Source organism: Solanum dulcamara, chromosome 12 (assembly GCF_947179165.1).
Source record: "Solanum dulcamara chromosome 12, daSolDulc1.2, whole genome shotgun sequence".
Classification (NCBI taxonomy): Eukaryota; Viridiplantae; Streptophyta; class Magnoliopsida; order Solanales; family Solanaceae; genus Solanum; species Solanum dulcamara.
Genome location: NC_077248.1, coordinates 19,534,531 through 19,553,641, shown reverse-complemented (window position 1 = coordinate 19,553,641; position 19,111 = coordinate 19,534,531). Strand labels below are relative to the sequence as shown.

Here is a 19,111-nt window from a genome sequence, read left to right as displayed (position 1 = left end):
CAACAACTAGCCCCTCAAAGATCAACACAATTCTAACTCAAAAATATAACAACCAGCTGCTAAATTTGAAGTTTTACTCAAACAAAGCCTCCCTTTGAAATTCCGAGCTCACCAACAGATTTCCCATAAAATTCTGTTGAACTTAGACCCTTGAATCGTCAAAATCGGATTTATATAGACCAAGAAATAAATTCTCAAAATTCTTCAAAAACTAATTCTGAAAATAGGAAGGACAGTTGCTATAACACAAATCTTACCTCTAACAAAGAGTACCCAACAGTCCCCAATATTTTAATGTGTAGACACAAACTTTACGAACACACTTAGCTTTGAATCACCCAAAATGGAGCTCTAGAACTCAAGTTATGAGGTTTTAAAGTTGAGTGAAAAACCCAAAAATGGGTTTTCATTTGCATTAGATTTTTGCTGCAATATTTGATTTTGGAAAAGTTCAAAATCTCCAACGGGGTGCTTGGGATTCGTTCAAAATCCGATAAAAATAAAGTAGATATACTACTTCACTAAATTCGATATTTCGGACTCAATGGCGCATTCAAAATTATCATACAAGGTCATTTTTATATAAAGTGGATCCCACACCAAGTGTCATTTTAAGTCACATTCCACAACAGGACTCGAGATTAGACCAGAAGCCTCAAAAAGCGAACGAAGGGTCATTCTAGACCAAACTCGATATTTCAAAACTAACCGCGCTGTCAAAATTTTCAATCAAGCGCGTTTTTCAAGAATGTTGACCAAAGTCAACCATAGGCTAACTTTCAAAGTCAAAAAGGTCAAATGGCCCCGAACTCGTATTGATTTCTTCGATAGTCATGCCAAAAATGTTACTAGCATAATTTGGCCATTCCAGAGCTGATGAAAACATCAGAATTCAAATTCGAAGTTTTCTTGATCCGAAACTCGAAAAGTCGCAACTAAACCAACTTAGGCCTTCAAAATACAAAATGGGCTCGGGACCTCTAATAATTTAGCCAACACTTCTTCTAGACCAAAAACAATTCCTCAAATCCAATGGAGTCATCGGAATTCCATTCCGAGCATCAAAACTTCAAAAGTTTACCAAAGTCAAATCTTGGCCTAAAATTCCTCAAATTCTCAACTCAAGACCTCAACTCTTGGTTACAACTCCAAAACTAATTTCGTAAATTCCTCTACGCCAATTTTGACATTCTGAAGATGCTGGAATCAATGGAATTTTATTTCGAGACCCGTAGATTTGGTTAACCCCAAGTACTATTTTTGAACACTTAAAGCTTATGAAAACTCAAAATTTTCAAAGACTTAACTTTTCATAGGATTTTATAAAAATCAACACCCGGTACTAATCAGAAATGACTCGGAGAAACTAAAGGAAAGGATAAAATGGTCATTTTATAAAAATCTAAAAATGACCTTCAGAGTCATTACACTTCTCTACGTTCGTAGAGCTTATACCGCATTCGTGGCGAGACTTCTGGTTCGCCTCCACATTTGCGGAGTTAGTGATCCGCGTTCGCGGAAAGTAAATGACCCCTGAACAGTGAAAGTTGGGGTTTAGCCTATTTTCACCATTTTTGGTGATTTTGGAGCTTGGGGAGGTAATTTATCAAAGGTTTCTTTTGGGAAAATTTTGGGGTAAGTGATTCTAACATCAAATCTTGATTACCCATTGATTATTTAAGATTTTTAGCATGAAATTGAGATTTTTGAATTGGAGAAATTGGGGTTTCAAGAACTTGAATTAGTTTCAATGATTTGATGATTGTGACCTTATTTTAAGTCCGAATCAACTTTTATTTTTGTAGTAAATACCATATACTTTCAGGATGTTGTTCATGTAAAAGTTTCTAGAATTTCCTGCTGATTTTTGGAATCGGATTTTTCAGACATTTCGGATCAGTTTCGATCTGATTTTCAAATATATGATATAGATATCGTTGGTTCCGTATTTTAATTGGAAACTTAAATTTTCATAGATTGTGGTGATTTGGAGTGCAATCAGAAGGGACAGGCAACGTGGATTGATTGATCACGTATTGGCTAAGGCAAGTGGACTCTTAAAACTCCGTGAATCTCTTAGAATTCCCAAATATTCCATTGTATATGTGTTGTGGCATAATGGAAATGAGGTTACGGGTTTAATTGTGATGAACTAATCTAAAATAAATTGACGGGGTTAATAAAAATGATGTTTGATATTGTTGAGCATTTACTATTACATGCCATAATCTAGTTATCTATGTGTATTTGATGAAATACTTGATAGTCTAATATTAATTGCGGTTTGTCTGAACTGATTATTCCTCATTACTTGTGTGAGCATGCTGTTTGAATTGGTTTTGAAATACTGTGATGAGAGGTATATGGTTGTGAGACCAAGTTCATTTTTAGTCAGAGATATGATATGGCCGAGGTCATTTCCAGTGAGAGATTGATAGGCCAAGGTTATTTCTAATAGGATTTTGTTGTCTAGGTCATTTCCAGTCGGATTACATTGTTGAGGTCATTTCTGACGAGGTTATGTGGCTGAGGTCATTTCCAGCGAGGTTATGGGATCGATGTCATTTTTGGTCAAAGATTATGTGGCCGAGGTCATTTTCGGCTAGGTTGTAGGACCAAGGTCATTTTCGGTCAAATATTATGAGATCGAGGTCTTTTTCGTTCGAAGTTTATTATGCTGAGGTGTTTGCCAGTATTTGCACACATGCATGATTATTGAGAGTGCATACACATATCCTGCATTCTATGTTGACAATTTTATGCCTATTTGAGACTTGTGAATATTTGTACGATATGTCTTGTGATATTGAGCTGTGATCTGAACCTTATTGAATTGTTTAGTATGAACTGTTAGGTTGGGCTGATTTCTGTGCAGGTTGTAGTCTAGAGGTTTGGTAGGGTTGGAAAAGAAGTTCACATATTTTATTAGATTTACTTAGTTTTTTTAGTTAGCTTGTTGGGCACCGTGTCGTTTGGTACTCACCCTTGTTTTTATACTTATGTAAATTCTAAGCCTGGACTTTGATTACTGTCTCTTTCTGATCATTCGAGGCTTCCAGAATTTTTGGGAGAGGTAGCTATTGACATTCAGCATACTCTCAGATTTCTTGTACTTTTATGCTTTACACTACTTAGAGTTAAAGACATTGAGACTGTATTTCATTTTAGTTTTGTTTTCTTTAGCGGCTACATGTGACAACCAATCTTTGAGGATAATTTAAGTCGATAAACTTCTACTTTTGTTTATTATTTACCTATTTAGACTATTTTCTCTTTATTTATCAAAATGTTGGGTTTTAGACTGACTTATCTGGTGAGAAAGGACAGATGTCATCACACTCGGATTTGGGTCATGGAAAATTAATATCAGAGCACAGGTTCATAGGTCTCACATGTACAAGCCAAGTCTAAGTAGAGTCTCGAGGATCAGTACAAAGACGTCTGTACTTATCTGTAGAGGTTATGAAAACTCTTAGAAAACTTTATTTATTCATTCTTTCTTATCGTGCCAAGTCATTATCTCTAGTGTTGAGTATGGCGTGTTGTTTTGGTAGATGTCGATGACCATAGCTATGTATATTGGTAGGGAGGATACAGTTCCTGAGGTAGTTGTTGAGACCCCAGATAGGGGTAGAGGTAGGATCCGAGTGAGAGGCTGAGGTCGTTGAGTAGTTATCAGTAGAGTCCATGGCCAAGGAGCGGCACCTGCCCGAGGTCGTGCTAGATAGGCCTCCCCAGAGCCACAAGTAGAGATTGTTGAAGATCAAGTTCCTTTAGAATCCGCACTACTGTTGCTTTAGTAGACACTATTGAGGATGTCGGATATGTTGGAGAGTTCCACTCAGGGTTCTATAGGCACATCATAGGGTTCATAGAGTAGAGTTGGTGTACAGACCCAGAGCAATATCAGGTTCTAGTGGTTTAGGTTTAGGTAGGCCATCCACCATTGGTTCCCGCACTAGCTATTGGTGAGCAAATTGCTCTAGATATGATTATGACTATAGAAGATCATTAGTGCTATGATAGGTTTTAGAAGATGAAACCACCCTAATTTTAGGGTGGTAAGAGCGAGGACACATATGAGTTTTTGATATTGTATCGTTAGATGTTGGAGGCAGTGACCATGGCTGATGCCCGGGGTATTTGATTTGTTGCACTCCAGCTTTGTGGGTTAGCTAGTGAGTTTTAGAGGGCATTCATGATGTCCAGACTAGTTGGATCCCCTCGATTGAGCAGGAAGTTTTTTCTAGTGCTTTTGAGGATCCCTTCATCTCATGAAGTGTACGGGAGGAGAGTAGATTGAGGTTCAAGAGTTTGACTTAGGGTGGCATTTCAATTGCCGACTATGATGCCCATTTCTTTCGGTTATCAAGACATACTATAGAGTTGATCCTAGATGATGCGGAGACAGTCACAGGTTCATGAAGGGTTAGGCCTTCTCTATTTGATCCTATGTGTTCAAATCAACCCGTGAGGGGGCTTCCTTCTAGTCCATTGTAAGCATCGCCAAGGAGGCAGAATTAATGGTCAGAGAGGAGTTTGGGCACCCCAAGAGGGCCCATGCTAGTGGTCAGTTTTTGAGTACCTCATTTGGAGGTAGAGGTTCACATAGGGTCAGCAGTCAGTTTCAATGCTAGATGTCTGTTCATGATTCTATGCCAGCAGACAATAATGGATATTTAGTCCGAGGGTCTCAGAGTTTAGGCCGTGGTGGATATGGTGTTCCATTAAGGTTATCGCAATAGTCTTCTGTTCTGAGGCCGTGTTTTATTTATAGAGATTCGTATCATTTGATGTGCCAGTACCCACTAGAGACTCATTTAGGCCCCAACGCACTTATTCAGTATCTCGAGAGAGATTTAGCACCTCTAACTAGAGGTCGAGATAGGGCTCAGACAGGTAGAGGTGGTAGAGCCTCTGATGGTGGTGTTGTGGTTCTGTGAGGTAAAGGTATGGTTCAGGCGGGTGGTGGTAGAGGAGCTTAGTGTTATGTTTTTCTTGGGAAAACCGAGGATGAGGCTTCTGATACGGTTATACTGGGTATTTTACTTGGGTAGACATGATTATACTAGGATGGTAGACTTTGATGTGATATTTGGCATGGATTGGCTTTCTCCTTATCCTGGTATTCTTGATTGCTATGCTAAAACTTTGAATTTAGCGATACTTGGTGTTTTGAGGATTGAGTGGAAGGGCACTAGTGGTTCCTATCCTAGTAAGGTCATCTTTTATATGCGTGCTCAGAGGTTGATTGATAAAGGGTGTATGTTTAATTTTGCTTTTATTCGGGATACTAGTGCTGAGTCACCTCCCATGGAGTCTATTTCCATGGTTAAAAAGTTCATCGATGTTTTACCTACTGACTTTTTAGGAGTTCTTTCATATAGGGATATTATTATTTCATGGCTTCGGTAGAGTTGAAGGTCTAGAAACAGGATTTGTTGAGTAAGGGATTTATTCGCCCTAGTGTGTCACCTTGGGGGTACACCAATTTTGTTTGTGAAGAAGAAGGATGGGTCTATAAGGATGTTCATCGATTATAGACAGTTGAACAAGGTGACAGTTAAGAACAATTATCCTTTTCCTCGTATCGATGAATTATTTGATCAGCTCCAGAGAGCGGCCTTGTTCTCTAAGATAGATTTGAGGTCCGGGTAGCATTAGTTGAGGATTAGAATGTCAGATATTCCTAGGACTGCTTTTCGGACTCGTTATGACCATTATGAGTTTCTGGTTATTTTATTTAGGCTGACCAATGCCCCAACAACATTCATGGAGTTGATGAATGGGGTGTTTAGGCCATATCTAGACTCCTCTATGATTGTTTTCATTGATGATATCTTGGTGTACTCTAAGATAGAGGAGGATTATTCTAGTCATTTGAGGTTGGTGCTTCAGAAATTGAGGGAGAAAACATTATATGCCAAGTTCTCCAAATGTGATTTTTGGCTTGATTCTGTGGCATTTCTCGGACACATGGTGTCCAAGGAGGGTATTAGGGTAGATTCGGCTAAGATTGAGGTAGTTAAGGGCTGAAACTCCCCACCAAGATTTAGAGTTTTATAGTTTTGGCTAGATATTACCAGCGTTTCGTGGAGGGGTTCTCTACTATTGTGGCCCCACTGACTAGATTGACTCAAAAGTCGGTATATTTTCATTGGTCCAATGAGTGTAAGACGAGCTTTCAAAAGCTCAAGGCCTTATTGCCTTCGGCTCCTGTTTTGACCTTACCCGAGCAGGGTGTAGACTTCATCGTGTATTATAATTCTTCTGGTGTAGGTTTGGGTAGAGTTCTGATGAAGAAAGGGAAGGTAGTTACCTATGCGTCTAGATAGTTGAAGGCGCATGAGAAGAACTACCCTACCCATGGCCTAGAGTTAGCGACGGTGGTATTTATGTTGAAACTATGGCATCATTACTTGTATGTTGTTCATTGTGAGGTATTCACTGATCATCGGAGTCTTCAGTACATTTTCAGTCAAAGGGATGTGAATTTGAGACAGCGTATATGGCTTAAGCTATTGAAGGACTGTGACATGACTATCTTATATCACCCGGGAAAGGCCAATATGGTGGCCGATGCTTTGAGTAGGAAGTCTCCTAGTATAGAGAGTCTCGCTGTGATTAGTGTTGACAGAAGGCCCTTGGCTAGAGATTTTCAAAGGTTAGCCAATAGCCTTATTCGATTGCAAGTTTTCGAGGAGAATAGAGGATTTATTGCTTTTATTAAGGCTTGTTCTTCCTTAGTTGACTAGATTTGAGAGAGCCAGTTTGATGATAAAAAGTTATGTCTCATTCGATACAAGGTGTTGAGGGGTAAATCCAAGGAGGCTAGACTTGATTCAAAGGGTGTCTTGAGGATTGGGGACCGGATTTCTATGCCCAAAGTGGGCAACTTAATTAGATTGATACTAGAAGAGGCTTATTGCTCTCGGTATTCTATCCATCTGGGCACGGCAAAGATGTATCATGACCTTAGTCAGCATTATTGGTGGTGTGGGATGAAGAGGGATGTCAAAGAGTTCGTGTCCAAGTGTTTGACCTATCAACAAGTCAAGTGTGAGCACCAGCGGCCTGGAGGTGTGAGTGAGAGGATACCCATTCTTACTTGAAAGTGGGAGCGAATCACCATGGACTTTGTTGTGGGTTTGCCTCCCACTATGGGTGTTTATGATTGAATATGGGTGGTGGTCGACAGACTGACCAAGTCTTCCCATTTTATTCCAGTTAAGGTGAAGTACACGACTGACAGACTAGCTCAGCAGATCATTCAACTTTATGGAGTTCCAATATCTATTGTTTCAGATTGAGGTTCAGTGTTTACTTCACACTTTTGGCAGGCTTTACAGGAAGGCTTGGGAAATAGGCTTGATATGAGTACAACTTTTCACCCACAGACTGATCGCCAGTCTGATATGACAATTCAGGTATTGGAGGATATGCTCTGATCTTGTGTTTTTGATTTAGGTGCTAGGTAGGATCAACATTTGCCCTTAGTAGAATTTTCCTACAACAATAATTATCACTTCAGCATTCAGATGGCCCCATTCGAGGCATTGTATGGTAGGCGATATCATTCACCTATTGGGTGGTTTGATTCAGTTGAGATGGACTCTTTGGACATGGACTTGCTTAGAGATGCCATGAAGCAGGTTCAGATGATCTAGGGTAGGTTCTTGACAACCTAGAGTAGGCAAAAGAGCTATGCGGATAGGAGAGTTTGACCATTGGAGTTTATGGAGGGTGACCATGTTTGGCTCTAAGTGTCGCCCATGAAGGGCATGATGCGTTTCAAAAAGAAGGGAAAGCTTAGCCCTCGGTTTATTGGCCCATTTGAGATTTTAGGGTGAGTGGAAGAGGTGGCTTATAAATTGGCCTTTTCACCTAGCTTATCAGTGGTACATCTTGTATTTCATATTTCCATGCTTTGAAAGTATGTTCCGAATGAGTCTCATGTTCTATCTCTTGACACAGTAGAGTTGGGTACAAATTTGACTTTTGAGGAGGGGGCAATATCCATTCTTGATAGACAGGTCTGTAAGCTTAGGACCAAGGAGCCAGTTTTAGTAAAGGTACAATGGAGGCATCGCTTAGTCGGAGAGGCGACTTAGGAGTCGAAAGACCACATGCAGGCCCGATTTATGTTCGAGCACGAACATGTTTTTTAGTAGTGGATGATATAATGACCCTGAAGGTCATTTTTGGAAATTTTCATAAAAAAACTATTTTACCCCCTCAATAGTTTTTTCGAGTCATATTTGGTTGATATCTGATATCGGTCTCGTAGTTTTTTTGAAAAGTTGAAATTTTTGATAAAATTTGAGTTTTAGAGATTTAGAATAACTCAAAAGTGGTATTTGAGGTCATTCATAATTTTGAGTCTTGGAACAAAATTTTGTGAATTCCATTAATTTTGGGATGTTGAAATTGGTCTAGGAGAGTTGACGAAATCATATTCGGAAACATATCGTGGATTTGAGGGGTTGAATTGGAAATACTTTAGTTTTTGGCCATAAGTTTGACTTTGGTCAACATTTGAGGATTGGATGCTCGGAATCGAATTTCGGCGACCCCGTTGGATTTAGAGGGTGAATTTAGGCCTAGGGAGAGTTCCTGTGTATTTTTCGGAAGCTCCGAGGGTGTTTGTTCTTTTGAGGCATAATGTTGGTTTAGTTGAGACTTTTTGGTTTTCGGATCAAGGAGACCTCGAAATCGAATTTTGATGATTCTGTTGAGTCTGAAACGTCGAGTTTAGTAGGCATATATGGTTTGTCTATATGGGGTTTCGAAAGAATCCCGAGGGTCATTCAGAAACTTTGAGACTTAAGGAACATTGTTGATATACGGTGCCTAAGAGTCCTTCTCCACGTTCGCGAAAGGAACGAAGTTCCTTCTCCGTGTTTGCGGAAGCTTAGTCGCATTCGCGAAAGGACAATTGTCCCTTCTCCGTATCGCATAGCTTATGTTGTATTCGCGGAGAGACTTCTGGTTAGCCTCCGCATTCGTGTAGTTAGTGATCCTTGAACAGTGTAAAGTCGGGATTTAGCCTATTTTCACCATTTTTGGTGATTTTGGAGCTTGGGGAGGGATTTTTCAGAGGTTTCTTGTGGGAAAACTTTGGGGTAAGTGATTCTAACATCAAATCTTGATTACCCATTAATTATCTAAGATTTTTAGCATGAAATTGAGGTTTTTGAATTAGAGAAATTGGGATTTCAAGAACTTGAATTAGTTTCAATATTTTGATAATTGTGAGCTCATTTTAAGTCTGAATCCACTTACTTTTTCGCTAGTAAATCCCAAATACTTTGAGCATGTTGTTCATGTAAAAATTTCTAGAATTTTCTGCTCGTTTTTGGAATCGGGTTTTTTAGGCATTTCGAGTTAGTTTCGACCCGGTTTTTAAAAATATGATATGGATATCGTTAGTTTCATATTTTGATTGGGAACTTAAATTTACATAGATTGTGGTGATTTGGAGTGCATTCGAAAGGGAAAGGCTTAAGTGGATTGATCGATTGCGTATTGGTTAAGGTAATTGGACTCTTAAAACTCCGTGAATCTCTTAGAATTCCCGAATATCCCATTGTATATGTGTTGGGGAGTAATGGGGATGAGGTTATGGATTTAATTGTTATATGAACTAATTTAAAATGAATTGATGGGTTAATAAAAGATGATGTGTGATATTGTTGAGTATTGAATATTACATGTCGTAATCTAGATATTTATGTGTATTTGATGAAATACTTGATAGTCTAATTGTGATTGCGGTTTGTCTGAAATGATTAGTCCTTATTACTTGTGTGAGCATGCTATTTGCATTGGTTATGAAATACTGTGATGAGAGGTATATGATTGTGAGACAAAGATCATTTTTGGTCAAAGATATGATATGGCTGAGGTCATTTCCGATGAGAGATTTATAGGCCGAGGTCATTTCCGACGGGATTGTATTGCCAAAGTCATTTTCGGTAGGATTACATTGCCAAGGTCATTTATGATGAGATTATGTGGCCGAGGTCATTTTCGACGAGGTTGTGGGACCGAGGTCAGTTTCAGTTAGAGATTATGAGATGGAGATCATTTTCGGTCATAGTTTATTATGCCGAGGTCTTTGCCGGCAATTGCATACATGCATGATCATTGAGTGTGCATACACATATCATGCATATCTGTGTTAACAGTTTGATGCCTATTTGTGACTTGTGAGTATTTGTACAATATGTCTTGTGATATTGAGCTGTGATATGAACCTTATTGAACTGTTTAGTATGAATTGTTAGGTTGGGCTGATTTCTGTGCAGGTTGTAGTCTAGAGGTTTGGTAGGGTTGGTTAAGGAGTTTGTGTATTCTATTAGATTTACTTAGTTAGCTTGCTAGGTACCATGTCGTTTGATACTCACCCTTGCTTCTACACTTGTGTAGGTTCTGAGCCTGGACTTTGATCACCGTCTCTTTGTAATCATTTGAAGCTTTTAGGATTTTTGGGAGAGGTAGCTATTGACATTCAGCATACTCTCAGATTTTCTATACTTTTATGCTTTACTCCACTTGAAAGTTGAAGACATATTGAGATTGTATTTCATTTAAGTTTTGTTTTCTTTAGCGGCTTGTACATGTGACAACCAATCTTTGGGGGTAATTTAAGTCTGAAGACTTCCGCTTTTGTTTATTATTTACCTATTTAGATTGTTTCCACTTTATTTATTGAAATGTTGGGGTTTAAGCTGAATTATCCGATGAGAAACGATAAATGCCATCACACCCGAATTCGGATCGTGACAAATACTTATACAAGATTAAATCATGCCAATTTGGTTTTAGATCCAGTTTATTTATTATAAAATAATAATCAATTTACTTGAGGAAAAGTGAATATTCGGTGAGGTGGTGTAGTTAATTGACTAATATTTTTAAGCGACCAAAATTTATTACTTATATATAAAGGAAAAAGGATAATATACCAATGAACTATATAAATAGTATGTAAATACCCTTTGTTATAGTTTTAGGACAATTTGACGAAAGGACATGTGTCTTGATCTTAAAGTTTTATCTGAAAATTTTAATTTCTATCAAGAATTAAAAGACTCACTCAAATAAATAAATAAAAAACCAAATAACTTAAGACCCACACTAAATTTATAACCCCAAACCCCCAAAAATAAAGGCGACTATTTGATAATTAGTGTTTATAATTGTGCCCATGGATGGAGATGACGTGAAAACACCTGTTCTTATAATGGTTAGTTTTTTTTCATAGTGATCGATACCTCTACGGAGGAAATAAAGAGACTTTTGTGTTTTGGAAATATTTGAAATTGATGTTTTTGGGTATGAAAGTGAAGTCTTTTGGGGGATTTGGGTTAAAATTTGGGTGGTGTCTTAAGTTCTTTAAATGGGTTTTTTAATTATTTGAGCGAGTATTTTAATTGTGGATAGAAATTAAATAAATTTTGAGTAGGTCTTTAAGATTGAGACATGTGTTTCTTTCGTTAGTCCAACGGATATATACACTCCAAAGTAGATGGTAAGGACATTAGTGTCCTAAACGTATAAGAGAGGGTATTTAGATATCATTTATAATAATTCGAAGATATATTTATCCTATTTTCCGTATATGAAATGATCCTATGGAGTTTGCTAAAACACTTCAAATAATATCAGCCTAATTTATTTTTTTTATTTCGAGCTAAGGATATACTAGGAACAATCTTTTTATACTATAACGATAAAAGTAAAATCTGTGTACGTTTTATCCTTCCTAAAATCCACACTACTAGAAAATAGGTATATGGCAATAGAAGCAAAACCGTTACAGTAGATACTAAAACTGTTGCAATAGATCTGTTGCAACGGTTCAAGACCCATCTCATCTGATCGTGTAGCCATAGATCTATGGCTAAGGTTTCATGCAACGGGTTCAAGAACCGTTGCAATAGGTTTATCTATTGCAACAGTTTTGTTATCGTTGTCACAAGATACTCTATTGCAATGGTTTTTTCATTAACGGGAACGGTTAAAAACCGTTGCAATATGTTTTATGCTACAACTTTTTATACGATTGCAACAGTTAATATGGGCTATTGCAACAGATTATATGGACTATTGTACAATGGTTTGGTGATCAAATGCAACGGTTTTTTAGGCTATTGCAACAGTTTAATGAAACAATAATGTATTAATTATTTATATAATAAAATATAATGCTCTAAAATTCAAATAAATCACGATAAGAAGTATTCATCAACATAATCATAGTCCAAAAATTCTAGCTAGTGATATTAATTTTATATATACAATATTGTTTGACAATTCAAGACTTTGCATACAAAATTCTACATAAATTAAATTCAGAAATAGGACATTCCTAGAATATTAAGGTCTCTAGCAACAATCTACCCAACACTCTTTACATAAAGTCTTCACTACTTTTGTCTTCCATTTATTCATTTGTTTCACCTACAAAAGATAATAAATAAATGATTCAATAAAATTCCCAAAAGAATACAATCTCCATAAATAAATATTTAAAGCGATTGAAAATAGTGCAAGGTATTCTGCAGATGAAGTAAGCACGACAATATTCAGATCTTCATCATATTATAATATTACACGGTGAGTGAAAAAAGAAATCTACTGAAAAGAGGTTTAGAAAATGCATAGCCACTGGCCTCATCTTAAGCATGGCCAGTGAAAGAGTAATCCTCCAAGGGACTTTACCGAACTTCATCATCCAAAGCTAAACATTATACATAAGCCTCCACCGTGTTTCAAGAAGTTTCAGAAGTGATTAGTAAAAGCAACAAGCACAATATTTTAAAAAATATTCATAATGGCACTTTTTAAAACATCATATAACTTTCTTAGTTATTTGCTTTCAAAACAACTACTAGCTTTGTTAAGACTGTGTTCAGCACTTTAGATTGCAAAACAAAAATGCAGAGTATGTGAAGTAGTAAAGCAAATGCACACAACATATGTCCAATCTCACATTCTCTAAAATTAACACAAGATTTTCACATTTAAAACAAGAAGCAGAACTCCACTAAAATAACAAGTTGGTATCCAGAGAATTTTGAACACTGGCCTTTTATCGCGAGAATCATTTTTACTTTACCTAGGAGTACAAGAATTGCTTCCAGATAACTTGCTATTAGCGTCGCATCAGCAATATGCAAATTGGCACAGAAAATATGCAATCAAATTCAGTCCAATTCACCCTTACTCCAAATTGGAGAGAACACAACCAGTAAGTACATTTTTATCAACTAAAGTCTAAGTTGCTCAGACTCTTCAAAATTGTTGCTGCACCTGTGTCGGATCCTCCAAAAATGCACTACTTTTGGAGGATCCGTCATGCACTCGTCGACATTTTTGAAGAGTCCAAGCAACATAGACTAAAGTTAAAGTTTCTTTACTTTTGCATCCAAGACCTATTCTAAAAATCTAACAAGGTAAGAAAAACTCATGAAATTTATTTATAGTGAAAGGAGTATTTGAGTTCCTATCAAAGCAAAGTCGTTAGGGTTATAACATGCTCTTAAAAGTTATACAAAGAGAAATAAGATATAAGCAAGTCACCCGAATGCAGGATTGACTAGGAACCAAATTTAACTTATGAATTAAAAGCACATTCTTATGTATCTGGATCAATGAATTGAGACTCATTCTTCCAGTCCTCTCATGTTTCTCTGTTTTTGACATTTACTACATACCATTAAAAATTACATAGATGCAAGAACTTAGGATAGCTATGACTTTGAATCTTCTTGTACTTTAGAGTACCGCAGAAAGTTCTTGCTTGTCACTTATATACATTAGCAAAAAGTTAGAGCATCAAGCTTTACCATCTTGCGGAAACGGTTAATGGCATACACAATTAAGCACGGCTCTTTACTACTTTGAGATCAGTACACACCTAAATTATGCGAGGGTCCTATTACCCCTGAACTTAATATTTTCTTAATATCTATGCTCTTAAACTATGCAAGGCTACTATTACCCCTGAACAGTTCTGTAGGTGACACATAAAGAAAGCATTAAGTACAGGAAGTATAAAGTACAAAATGGTTCTGTTGGTGACACAACTATTTTCTGTTGTTCTGCAATTACATTACAACTTATTAATTGAATGATGAATTTCTTAGCTTAAATTACTCCCTTTTTTCATCTCTACTCTCCATCCCAACCACCTTTGTCCTTTGCTTTATGAGGGGAAAAAAGTTCAACTCCAAAACAAGAATATAATAAATCAAAGTCACTAAAATCCAGTACCCAACCACCACCTAAAAGAAAACAGAAAGTTGAGGATTTATGCAGAAACTACATCTCTTTTTCACTCTTAAGAAGAATAGAAATCTGATAAAAATATAATCCTAAAACCAAATTTAGTGAAATTAAATTAATAAAACTCAAGATTTTTCATAAATTTTCTTTTTATTTGTCAAGGGACTAAAGCCAAATTCTAACCTCATTCCATATACTTCTCTACCTTTAATCGTCAAACATGGAGTATTTCAAACTCATTTTTCACATTTGGACAGCTCATGTGACTGATTTTTAGCATTGATACTTCCATGAAATAAGTATAGATGTCAGATTACACTTATTCGGCTATCAAACTCGGATGATGGTACTAAGGTATCTAACCGGTCCTAAGAAAAGCAGGCTACTTTCTAACCTTTTCATAAATTGGAAGAAGAAAATAGGTAATAAAGTCTCAATGTAATTGGAATGCTGAAACCTAAAGTATATTGTGAGATGTAACTTTAATCTCTTATATGTGGAATGTGATAAAAGAACAATTATGCCAGAATACTGCAGGAAAGAGTCTTGGATGAATCGTCTTACCTGTAGTGAGAACTCCTCAAGCAGATAGGCGGTGCGCATATTAATAAAACATTTATCGATCTCCTTAGAGAAGTACCATCCACAGAAAGGTACTCTTCTTGATTTCATTATCCAGTTGAAGAGTAGCAAAAATCATCATAAGATGACCTATAGTAGGGAACAGAAGTGTTTAAGCAAGAATGCATTCATATTTGACGAATCATAGTGGGAGTTTTAGTACACCAGGCTGGCCTTTGAAGGTGCCCTTCAGAGAGTACCTTGCTTTGATTTACTGACAGACTAGCACTTTTGTAAAGTCCCCTTGTCTGTTTTTATCCTCATAGCCCGAAGTCACGATTTAAGATTTGGTTAGAACTCTGCATGTCATACAAACTTCTAGCTGTCTTTACATGGTATCTCATTCCTAAGCATTTCATTCCTCAAAGTTTCAGCCTTTTCATCATCCCCTTGCTTGATGTACCCATCAATGAAAGCACTATATATTTCCAAATTTGGTGCAAATCCTTTTCCCACCATCTCTACCTGAAGTTTCAGAGCTTCTTCCATCCACCCCTCATTACACAAGCTCCGTATCAGAAGTTCATATGTTGTCTTCCTTGGTGCAATATCGTGTTTCTTCATTACAGCTCTCACGGATTCCAAGGCATCAAAAACTCCACTTTTGTCACAGAGCACCTTAGCCACTACATCTATTGTTGAACTTTCTGGCTTGAATCCCTTTCGAAACATATCCTTATACAAAACTAGAGCTGCATGAACATTCCCGCTCATACAATGTCCATTTACGAGATGCTCAAGAGTAACACAAATACATTCTACCCCATTGAAGACCATCTACCTGAAAACCTCCTCAGCTCTCTCAACCTTTCCGACTTTGCAAAACCCCTCGATTATGGTATTATAAGCTACAATATCATGCTTCACATCCTCGTCACCCATCTCCTCCTAAACTTTCATGGCATTCTCCATCCTTCCATCTTCACAATATGCAGCCATTAAAACGCTTTAACTATATGCATTTGGAGAACAATGTTTTGCCATCATTTCCTTCCAAACCTCCTCAACCTTCTCCACCACTCCCTCCCTCTGAAAAGCAACCATAAGAATGTTAAATGTATAGGCATTCGCCATCACACCCTTTACCTCCCTGCCATTCCCCTTCCCCTTTCTCACACCTAAAGATTTCCGTATACATATCATAAGCAGCAAAAGGACCTCTACTTTTTGCTATCAACTCAATCAAAGAATTACATATATCAATATGTGGGAAAATATTCTTGGAAGCCAAAATTCTCACAAGTTGAACAGAAACATCGATTTTCTTAGAATCCAAATAAGCTTTTATTAACAAATCAAACAAAAAAGGAGCTGAATCACAAGTTCTGTAAGTTTTAACCAAGATTTCGAAAATCCTAGGTAGGTTTGGTAAATCAGGTTTATGGGTATCAGGAAATTTGCGAAGGGCGCATTTTATTAGCTCTAGGGCTTGGTACTTGAGGCGAGAACGGGAGAGGATGTGAATGATGGTGGCATAAGAAGAAAGAGAGTGAGAGCATATGGAGTGGCGGATTGTGAAATTGAAGAAAGGGAGAGCGAGATGAGGCTTGTTGCCGAGTTGAAGAGTGATTTTATGGGTAGTTTGGTATTAAGTATAACATTAAATAATTCTAAAATTAAATTATAATATTATATAATTTGTTGTTTGATTGGTAAATTTATAATAATTTATTCTGAATTAATATTTAGTATCGGTATAAATTATTTTTCTCTTAGATGATATAATAATTTTGAAATAATTTATTTTGAGATAAAGTAGATAAATGACAAAAATATTTATTTAAACTCTTTTTATAAATTACTTTTCACAAAAATAAAAGATATTTTGTAAACAAATAATTTATTTTTAAAATTTATATAATTCATATTATTTTCAATACAACAAACTAAACACTCAATAAAAATTAATCACATTACAATTTATTTCATCATAATTAATATCATCATAATTTATTCCGTTATAATTAATCCCATTATAATTTTTATTCAAACCAAACTATCCCTCGGAGACTTTGGAAGGAGTGAAGCCGGAAGTTGGAGGAGGTAGAGAAAGGATCTCGAACCATCGCGATTTTGAGCGATGATGTTTGAGGATTGTTGTGGCGGCTGAGACTAAAGTTTCACCTTCGTTTGCAGACAATTGTGGTGGAGAAGAAGTAAAAGCAGAAAATGAGGATAGTGCGTGTTTGGTTAATGGGATTGAGAAAACAGTGCGTCTTGTAAGAGATGAAAAGTATTGCCATTGATAAGCCTATTTGCTGCTCCACTCAGGCATTTTGTCGAACATCTTCTCTTCCAAATATTCCATCAGCGCTTTGGAAAACCTTTTGTGAGAAAAAAACACTTCAAATATTTACCTTTGCATTAATGAACCATTATAATTTTTTAGGAGTTAAACTACACTATTTACAAAGTTATACTCCAATAAGAGATTATTTGAATTTATGATTTCACGTTTAATATCTTTATGAGACTGATTAAACAAAAATGTAGTAGAAGAAAATATAGTTCAAATTTTGTCCTTCAATGCTTTTCTTAATATGTGTGTTTTATCTTTAAAATTCAATTAATATGAAATAGAGAGAGTAATAAGTAATGACTAACATCAAATTAGTATCACAAAATAAAAATCAAGAAAGAGGAGAAATAGTAGAGAGAAATGAAATAGGGAACTTTGTCTTCCTAATTTTTTTTTGTGTATTTTCCATCTAAGCTACAATGCCTTTTATAGGTATAAAAAGGTGACATTCATTAATCATTTAGAACATTACCTCTTAGATGTTCATGTAAAATAAAAGTTCTAGTTAAAGAATAAGTATATACAATTATTCCTAATATGCATTACTTGTTTTCTCATTAAAATCTTATAAAGAAAATCTAGTGGGACAAAACTCCGTAAGGAACAAAAGAGTACAGTGCTTCCTAACTCCCTCTAATGAGAACATCAATCCAAAGAGTTGAATCTTCGCATTCCAAGCTTGTGCACCATCTTCTTGAAAGTTGCAGCTGGTAGAGACTTGGTGAATAAATCAACCACCTTTTCACTCGAACAAATTTGTTGCACGTTGATATCACCATTCTTTTGAAGCTCATATATGTAGAAAAGCCTTGACGAAATGTGCTTCATTCTATCTTTCTTATATGAATCCTTCATTTAGTTGTGCTATGCATGATCAATTATCTTCTTATATAATTGTGGGTACTTTGTCACATTTCAAATCACATTTTTCTCGAATGAGATGTATCATGGACCTCAATCATACACGTTCTCAGCTTACTTCATGAATAACTATTATCTCAGCATGATTTGATGAAGTGGTCATTATAGACTGCTTTGTAGATCTCCAAGATATGACAGTACCCCCATATATGAACACGTAACCTATTTGAGATCGAGCTTTGTGTGGGTTAGATAAATACCCTGCATTAGCATAACCAACAAAATTGGGACTGCAATTGTTAGAATAAAATAAGCTCATATCGATAATCCCTTTTAGATATTGCAATATGTGTTTGATTCCATTCCAATGTCTCCTAGTAGGAGCAGAACTTTATTTTGCTAACAGATTAACTGAAAAGGCTATATCAGGCCTTATAGTGTTAGGAAGATACATTAGTACACCAATTGTCCTATGATATGGTACTTCAGGAATATGAATTTCCTCATTCTTTTCTTGAGGTTGGAATGGATTCTTATTCACATTAAGTTATCGAATAACCATTGGAGTATTTAATGGATGTGCTCCATTAATATAAAATCTTTTCAACTCTTTTTCTGTATAGGCAGATTGATGAACTAAAATATTGTTTGTCAAATGCTCAATTTGCAAATCAAGACATAATTTTGTCCTTCCAAGATCTTTCATCTCAAATTCATTCTTTAAATAATCAATTTTCTTTTGAAGCTCTATTGGAGTTTCAATAAGATTTACGTCATCAACATAAACAACAAGTACAACAAACTCTGATATTATTTTCTTAATAAAAATACATGGTCAAATCACATAATTTATATCACCTTCCTTAGATGAATACTTACTAAGACGATTATTCAACATGCAGCCAGATTACTTCAAATAATCATACAATGATCTTTGCAATCTAATTGAATACATTTCCTGAGATTTGAACTATATATTTTAGGCACCGTAAATCCTTCAGGGATTTTCAAGTATATCTCATTATCAAGTGATCCATA

At 36.3% G+C, this 19,111-nt stretch overlaps 1 pseudogene; it reads right to left on the bottom strand.

Annotated features, from left to right (window-relative positions):
• Window positions 1-12,277: 12,277 nt before the first annotated feature.
• Window positions 12,278-18,040, bottom strand: LOC129875667 (pentatricopeptide repeat-containing protein At2g15980-like; annotated as a pseudogene).
• Window positions 18,041-19,111: the final 1,071 nt, after the last annotated feature.